This window comes from Etheostoma spectabile, chromosome 17 (genome assembly GCF_008692095.1).
Source record: "Etheostoma spectabile isolate EspeVRDwgs_2016 chromosome 17, UIUC_Espe_1.0, whole genome shotgun sequence".
In the NCBI taxonomy this organism is placed as follows: Eukaryota; Metazoa; Chordata; class Actinopteri; order Perciformes; family Percidae; genus Etheostoma; species Etheostoma spectabile.
Window position 1 is genome coordinate 20,457,465 of NC_045749.1, and position 9,344 is coordinate 20,466,808.

The 9,344-nt window shown below is 39.4% G+C and overlaps 1 long non-coding RNA gene across 1 annotated transcript; it reads left to right on the top strand.

Annotated features, from left to right (window-relative positions):
- The first annotated feature begins 4,358 nt into the window (after positions 1–4,358).
- Positions 4,359–9,091, top strand: LOC116705580 (uncharacterized). The gene is made up of 3 exons (XR_004335967.1): positions 4,359–4,592; positions 5,439–6,573; positions 6,673–9,091. It is a non-coding gene; the product is annotated as an uncharacterized LOC116705580 (long non-coding RNA).
- Positions 9,092–9,344: the final 253 nt, after the last annotated feature.

A 9,344-nucleotide genomic window follows, 5' to 3' on the forward strand; every position in this document is an offset into this window, starting at 1 on the left:
AGGATTAAATATAATTAGAGTTGGAAACTGAGAGTTACAGAGTTATATCAAGGAAATTGAATTTAAAGGAGTTCAGCTTACTTATTTACTATTGCAACTTTGACAATTAGAGTGGCAATACAATTTTTTCTGCTTGAATTTATGTGTATGAATGCATATATGTGGTTTAATTTAGTTATTTTTTGGTAAATTTTGTTACTCCAATATAGAATCTAAGACCATGAATCCAAAGAAAGATATTGATTTTTGGTGTGTTACATAAACTACCAAAGAAAGGTCTTAAAATTGCCCATAATAATATATGCAGTCTCAGGAATCAATTGAGTGATTTAACAGAAATACTGCAACCAAACAACTTGCACATATTGGCAGTGTCTGAAACCCATTTAGACTCTACATTTGATGATGCAACTTTGATGATTGATGAATACAACATGTTTAGGAATGATAGGAATTCATATGGAGGAGGAGTTGCCATTTATGTTCATCATACATCATATACCTGTCAAAGAGATGCAAGATTTGATGTATTCTTGTATTGAAACAATTTGGTTAAAAGTTAGCCTGAAACATCTTAAGCCGATACTCATTGGATGCTGTTATAGACCTCCAAATGCTAATAGTGAGTGTTTGGACAAAATATGTGAGATGCTAGATCATGTTAGTACTATGAATCTTGAGACTTACTTAATGTATGATTTCAACATTGATTGGAATTCCTCTGACTGCCCTAGGAAAATTAAATTATTGAGCACAGCGATGGCATGTGGATTATCACAGGTAATTAATAAACCGACTAGAATATGTATAAAAAGGGATGGTACTCAATCAGCTTTCTGTATTGACCACATGTTTATAAATATACCTGAATTTTGCTCAAATTGCATATCTGTGCCAGTTGGTTTCAGTGACCATAATCTTATTGCAATTGTAAGGAAAACAAAAGTTCCTAAATCGGGTCCAAAAGTAATAATGAAAAGGTCAACATGAAGAGGATGTCAGAAATGCTAACTGGTCAGAGGTATTTCTACAAAAGGATCCAGAGGAAGCATTTCAGCTTTTTGATCAAACTTTAATGACAATTGTTGAAAATCATGCACCAATTAAAAGGTTTACTGTTAGAAATGTCAACACCCCGTGGTTAGATGAAGAATTAAAAGATCTGATGAAAGAAAGAGATCTAGCTTAACAAGCAGCAATTATATCTACGTTCAAATCGGACTGGCAAATATATTGTAATCTTAGAAATTGTGTAACTAACTTAAATAGGAAGAAGAAGAAATTGTACTATAACAAGACAATTACAGAAATAAAACATGATAGTTAACAGTTATGGAATACATTGAATAATATATTAAGAGGAAATAATAAATCTACTCCAGCTTCTTTAGAAAATGAAGGTGATTTTCTTACTAAACCAACTGATATAGCAAATTGTCTCAAGGATTATTTCATAAATAAAATAAATAATCTTAAAAATACTACACAGGTACACAACACGGATTTGTCAAAAACATTGATAAATAAGATCATGGAGGATAAAACATGTAGCTTTAAATTTAAGAGTGTAAGTGTTTTGAAAGTTGAATTACTTCTGATGAATTGTACAAACAAACCACCTGGTGTGGACTATCTTGAATATAAATTGATTAAGCCAATAGTTTCAATCATTGCTCCTACTATTGCTCATATAATTAATATGTGTTTTATAGAAAATAAATGTCTGCAAGCATGGAAAATATGTATAGTTGTGCCAATTCCAAAGAGTAAGAAAATGCCTTTCTCTGGATCAAACAGTAGACCAATAAGCTATTACCAATTCTTGGTAAAATAATGGAAAGAATTGTTTATGAACAGATTGTTTGTTTTTTTTGAATAATAATTTAATTACAGTTTTTCCATACAGAGGAAAACACTCAACAGCCACTGCCCTGACTCAGATGGTTGATGACTGGTATATGGACGAAAGAAAAATAATAGGTGTTGTGATGCTTGATTTCACTGCAGCATTTGATATAATTGACCACAACTTACTGTTAAAAAAATTGGAATATTATGGTTTTTCACAAACCGCATTATTATGGATGGAAGGTTATTTGACTGACAGGAGACAATTAGTTTACTTCAATGGAAGTTTTTAAAAGGTAAGGCTTGCAGAACATGGAGTGCCTCAAGGAAGTTGTCTTGGGCCACTCCTTTACACAATCTTTAACATCTGTTTTAGATAACGCGAGTATTTCAATGTTTGCTGATGATTCTACTGTATATTTATCAGGAACTAATATTGGGCATCTAATTACTAAACTACAGAGAGAGCTACAGTCAGTGATGGACTGGATCAGGAGTAACAAACTGATTCTCAATGTATCTCAAACGACCAGCTTAGTCGTTGGAACTCATTTTTCTTTAAAACCTCTTAACTAATGGCGTTTTTCCACTGCTGGTAACGCCTCGGCTCGCCTCGGCTCGGCTCGGCCCATTCTTCGTCCGTTTTCCATTGCAGATTGAGTACAGCCTCAGCGTGGCTGGTCACCATAGCAACGCGTGATGACGTAATTTTCAGCGCGACTCACAACAGCACGTCGCATACTCGCCGCGGCCAGAAGAAATGTTTTGTTTCAAAAGAAGCTGAAGGAAGCAACAAAAATCACCGCTAAAAAAACGGGAGTTTGGGAATTCTGACGGAATTCTGACGGAGTTCAGACGTTGACAAGACGGTTGTTTACCGACATCAAAGGGTAAGTTAAGTTTCCTGGTAACGTTAGCTAACATTTGCATGTGTTCAGCGTCGCAGTCAGTATTTACTATACTATATAAAGTACATGAACTTTAGCAACCATGATTACACACCAACATGTGTGCTGTGTACTGTTTGTGTTTCAGAGCATTCACGCTTTGTAAAGTCACCGCTGCAGACCGTCTGGTGGGCGATGTCCGACCGGTGAGATCTCTGGTTCTGACTACTGGGCTTCGTATAATCTTTATGAGAGTCACGGAGAAGCTTATGACAACGACTGGGAAACATCTGGGACGGCAGAGCCGGGGGGGACACTGTCACAGGGGGCAGAGGAAGGAGACCGGGAAGTATGGGAGGGTTTGATGCGCTACTTGAAAAGCTAAATAAAAACTTTTCTAATATATATTGTCTTGTTTTTAAAGTAACAGTGTGCAATATTGGAAACGACACGAAGCCGCTAGTAGCCCGAACAGTTGAAAAGTGAGAATAGTGCAGAGAGTGGATAATCTGTCGGTGTCCGGCTAGATTTGTTTTAAATGTCCTGTTTATTCTGGAAACACACTCCGCACTCTTGTTTGCTAACAACGTAGTGATCCGACCAACCAGCAGTCTGCAGGTTTTCACGTCACCTTTTGGTATCGCCTCGGCTCGCTTGGAACCTCGACTGAGGTAGTACTAAAAAAAGTACCTGGTAGCAGGTCCCAGGGACTTTTTTTCGTAATGGAAAACCAAAAAAGGCGAGTAGAGCCGAGGCGAGTCAAGTAGATACCATGCAGTGGAAAACCGCCATAACACTTGAAAATCCATGCTTTTCTCGCCTAAATTTTTACCCCCAAAAAAGTGATGCAGTTTCCACATACTTTGGCCCTCTGTGATGACCCTGTGGTCATTGGGAAGTTAACACTCTCAGTTTGTTGTTTCTAGTGGCATTGTGACACTAGGCCTTACTGACACAGAGCTAAACAGGTTAGAACACAGAATTTCTATTTACGTCCAAGTAAATCATCTGTAAAATTAATAAAAAACACTACTGTAAGCATATTACATGGGCTATATGCTAAAATAGTACCCTAGCCACGTCTCAACTTAGAACAGAAAAAATCCAGAAAAAATGACTTAAAAAATGGATTTTATATGAATTTATTTCTACAGATATGTCTGTGTGTTTTTCTTATTTTTTATTTCTAAAAAAGCCAAAATAGTGCAAAATACAAAACTTCTCAAACACAAAAACACATCTACATCACTCTCACATATACCTAAATTATCCTACATACATAAATTTATAGAAATAAGTAATTTTTATTTGATGAAATGGTGAAATGCCATAAGAAGACCATATTTTTGCTTTGACACAACTGGATTCATCACAGGGTTAAACTTTTCTGGCCATGTTAGATATCAATCAACTCGTCTTCGTATTGGCTACACAGTGAGGCCGGTTTCATAACCTCTTCTTCTAATTGGAAGTTAAAACTTTCAGTCTTTCCCACGTGTCTGTCCTCCGAATCCTGCCAGATCATTGGCTCCCATAAAGGACAGCTCGAGTTACAGTTGACGGATTGGCTAGCAACAGACATCACTCAAAAGCTTATGCTTCAGGCTTTCTGCTGAGGGGCTGGGATAATTTGCAGCAAGTTGGGGTGAGACAATACACGCGATCAACACACACAAATTATGAACTATCTAGATTTCTCCACGTCAAAACATGGCCAGGAACTACAAGATTGTGAGGGGACCAGCCAATTTTGGATTACAAGCCTTGGATATTCTAATACCTTGGAGTGTTTGCGATGTAGGAAAACAAAGTATTTGCCGATTGTTTACCGCTGTGGATAAAGACACGAGGAGACAGGTAGGAAAACACTCGATTTAGACTCGAATCTTTCTGGATTTCTGAACTTCATAACGTGATTGTAACCGCTGTGAGTCACCTTATGCTTTGTGTGTGGGCTTGATGGAATCATGAGACTTTAAGCTTTCAAATGATATGCTGCAATGATGGGCGTGTTAATAAAGATTTAAGGGTTACAATTTATGACTGAAGAAAACATTGTCTCAAACTTCCCGGTGCCGGGAGCCATAGTCTGAACAAACCAAAACTTGAACTCAGTGTAGAGCAAACATTTGTAAAGCAAAGAGAAGAGGCCAAACTTTTGGGTGTGATGATTGACAATAGATTGTGTTGGGACAAACACGTTCAAAAACTGGTAACTAAAATGGGCAACACCTCGTCAGTTAACAAAAGGTGTGCAAACATCTTCACACCACAGACAGTTAAACAAGTCCTTCAGGCTTTTGTTTTTTCACATCTGGATTACTGTTCAGTGGTGTGGTCCAGCACTTCAGCAATTAATATGAAAAAATTACAAGTGATTCAGAATAAAGCTGCACGTGTTGTTGTGGTTTGGGGTTTTTGTTTGGGATTGTTTTTCCCTTCTTACCTCCTTGCGTGTGTTCTCGGTTTTCTCCCCAGTCTTGTGTGGTTGTCTCTGTCTTGTGATTCCCCTGTAATTGTCTGTTTGTTGTACTTCCTGTTTTATTTTGATAGTGTAGTTTCCTTTCTTGTCAAGTCTTGTCCAGCTTTGCTTTGTGCTTGTCTGATTGTCCTGCCCCGCCCTAATGTGATTCACCTGATGTCTCACCTGTTCCCCATTACCTCGTTACCTCTTGTATTTAACCCCTGTGTTTCCTTTGTCAGATCATTCTAGTGCGCCTGCCTGCGCCTGCCTGCGCCTGCCTGCGCCTGCCTGCGCCTGCCTGCGCCTGCCTGCACCTGCCTGCACCTGCCTGCACCTGCCGTTTTCTTTGTAAGTTTTTCCCTGAGTTTAAGTCCTGTCTGTTTTTGCCCTGGACTCCGGAGGACTTTGTGTTTTGGATGTTTGGACGTTTTTTCGCCTTGGGCTCTTGAACTGTGTATTCCCTGTGGACTGTTTTTGGCTCCAATGAACTACCCTTTTGTTCACCTCCAACCTGCAGTTTGGTCCTCCTTCCCTCTTTTGTGGGGGTTTAGATCAAATGTTGATAAAATGCATGAACAACCCACATGGCTTAAAGTTAGAAATCGATTTGTGTATTCGCTAATGTTTTTTTTTACATAACATTATAACAAACAAAACACCTTTTACTTTATACACAAAACTATCCTTTAGTACTGCTATACATCATTATCCAACGAGGCATGCAGTTGGAGGGAGTTTTATTTGACCTAAAATGAAAACTAAATCAATTCAACATTCAGTTAGGTACAGAACAATGTGTGAATGGAACTCTCTCCCTACAACTAACAAACACAACTCTCAGTATGGCTTTAAAAAATCACTTAAGACATTTATTTCCAAGGAATTAAATATTTAATATAAAATTAGTTGGTACAGGGCTTTTATTGTATTTCTTAAAATAGATTAATCTATTCGGAGTAGTGTATTTTGTTTAATTTTTTCTATTGTGTTAACTGTAAGATTTAATTATGATTTGTATGTCTGTAATGAAATGTTATGAGTATTGTCAAGGAAAGATTGTAGGACCCCAGGAAGAATAGTTTTTAGTGGATGCTGAAGCTAATGGGGATCCAAATAAATAAAAAAATAAAAAAACAGCCTTTAGGTGCTCCTGTTGTGGGTCTGCTCCCTTGTCCCGACCCAGTGTTTTTGCTTCTCCTTTTTTTCCCTGTTTGTCTTTCTGTGTTTGCCGGTTCTCCCATGGAGGGGGCATGCCTAAGAGGACCTGGGTCAGGAGGCGTGGCCACTCATCCCTGCTCTGTGAACTGCACAGCTGTGTCACATTACATCATCCATCACCTCTGCATTTAAACCCGGGCTGACCACCTCTTCAGCGTCAGTTTGTTACTTACACCTCTGTGGTAACTTGGCTTGGTTATGTTGCTAGTTGCTATCGTGTGACTATTCCGATTCCTAATCTTGTCTTCCTTACAGATCTCGTGTTCCGTCTCGACACCTGTGCTGTTCATCAGATTGTCCCTTTTTGGACCACCTCCTACAACGTCAACCTCCTCCTGTGGAAAGGACTGTTTGTTCCCATGTGCTTGACTTTACTTTAGAAAAAATACTCTTTAGCTGCTAAATGCTCCACTAACGCTCTTTCTCACTCAACACAAACACTAAGACCCACTAACATCTGGCCTTTGTCTGCTGTGGGAAAGGGTTCAATCAGAATTTATCCAGATTAAACACACACATGCACAAAGACTGTGCTGAATGTAGCTTACTGTGCCTAGGGCGGCAGCAGCAACAACTGTGTATTGGGATAGTTTATGAGCTGATTGACAGGCGATAGCAGCGGTAACAGCCTGTGCAAATGCATTTTGAAAGGGGAACAGCCAATTGGGAAACACAATCATGTCATCACACATAAACCGACCAATGGTGAAACTTTATCACTCAGTGACAGAGCAACAGCTTTTGGAGGTCTTACGGCTGGTCTCTGTAGTCCAGCCATAAGTTTTGATAGAGTCAGTGTTTCCTCTCAGGGAGAGTCTGTGGTCTCAAATGTGCTGAGTACATGGTGTAAGTGTGGCAACCGTGCAGGACAGTTGTTTCAGTCATTGCACAATACTCACTGAATACTCGTCTGAACTATGACATTGAAAATGTGGATAAGCAAATATACATAGACAGTTAAAGAAATCGATCGACAGACCCTGTTGCTCTGGACGGAGACTAGTGAAGTCTATTAGAAGCTCTTTTCCGGTGACGCTGAGCGTTACTGCGCAGCCTCCAACTGAGCTTGACGATGTAGATGTGGAGTGAGCAAACTGTCTGAAAGTTGTAAGTATTCTGGTAGCTGTGCAAGAGAAATCTCAATCATTCCAATCAGCAGAGATGGAGAGCGTAGGTATGTGTTAGGAGATAGCATGGGCACAGGCTTATGCTAATTACACTTCAGTAATTCCTCTACTATGCTACAGTAAGTCACATGGCTATGACACAATTGCTAGCCTATTTTTACAAAAACATCTAAGGAGACATAACGTGAGGTAAAAGGTAATGGTGTTACGGTTAGTAAGACCCAGAACCACAGAGATACAAAAAGGCACGCAGACAGGATAAAGTTCAGGTGGTTTAACGAGTGCGGAGGGGTTCAAACACTGGTGTAGACAGGTGGCTGGTCGGTGTGAGGAAGGAAGGCAGCTTGGCGGGACAACTGATGGATCTATGAGGAGAGGCAGAGTTAGTACTTGAATGCAACAACACGAGTGCAAACAACTAGGAGCCAAGTTACCACAATAGTGCATGTAACGATCTGGCGCTGAAGAGGCGGTCAGCCCGGGTTTATGAATGGCAGTGGGTGGTGTGGTGGTGGCAGTGATGAGGAACAGCTGAGTGGATAACGGAACGTAGAACGCCCTCACGGCAAAACAGACAGAACACACAGAAGAAAGGGGAGACACGACATAGGCTGGGGAATGCAGCAGACCACAACAAATGGAGCCTTTTATACATTGTCGTGTTTCTTTGGAAATTAACAATGAACAAATAAAGTCTATGAACGCTTCAGATAAAGGTATTCACTGTCAAAGTGACGTCAAAAGTAATGTCAGCGGGTGATGCCTTGTTAGCATCAAAATGGCGCCATAGGAGATACACGTTGTGAATGGAGGCTTACCCTTTTGCAAAGCTTTGTCTTGATAGGGAGGCATGTTTTGTACTGTACCCGAGCCGTATGGTCAAGTCATGTAATTTTTATTGCGACTGCGCCACTTGACTCACAGGTTTATACAAAATTGCACTTTATTACACTTATCGGGAACAAAATGAGTTAACTTCAAAGAACAAAGCATGATGTAAATGTGGTTTGAGAGATGTACAAAGTAGTTTGGAATAATTGCGAAAAGTATTTTTATTTTTGTTGAGGAAAATGCACATGGCTTTGCGTGGACTTATCTGTGAAATATTTTCGTGGTTTAAAATGAAAAAATACGGTAAATTACTAACTTTTTCTGAGAAAAATATGCACGTGGCTCTGCTTGATTGAGTGTAAAAAGAACTAGCTTTGAAGAAGGATGAGATGAGATATGTAGCTGAACAATGAATCAAAACTGTCAACAGAGAAATCCCTGTGTTTTGGTATTAAAGGAATTGTTTGACCTTTTGGGAAATACTCGTATCCGTTTCCTTGCCGAAGATCAGATGAGAAGATTGATATAACTTTAATTATTGCCCAAAAGCTAAAACTGGGATCAAAGAAATGTCACAACATGTTATTAATAATATAAAAGAAGGAATGGTGAAACTATCTACTGTAACTAGTGCTGTAATGGATTTGCAGTAGTTGATCATTAACTCCAAGATGATTTGGTTCTGTGTCACAGCTGAGGTTGAGAGTGGTCATTTGTCCTACAGGGCCTCTGAATCTGTAATGGACAAACTCATCAACCTTAAGACTCATATTCATTAAGAAATTGACCTTGCAGGGTTTGAAGCTGACAGCACAGCAGGGAACAAAGGGACTATTAAGGATCAGTTGTCATCTGTGTCACATACCCTCCTGTGGTCATTTTAGTGATTACTTTAAAAAAAAGACCACAGGGGGGGAGAAGAAACAAGGAGTGTTTACAGTGAGGTCTGTGGTCTATCATCCACTGTTA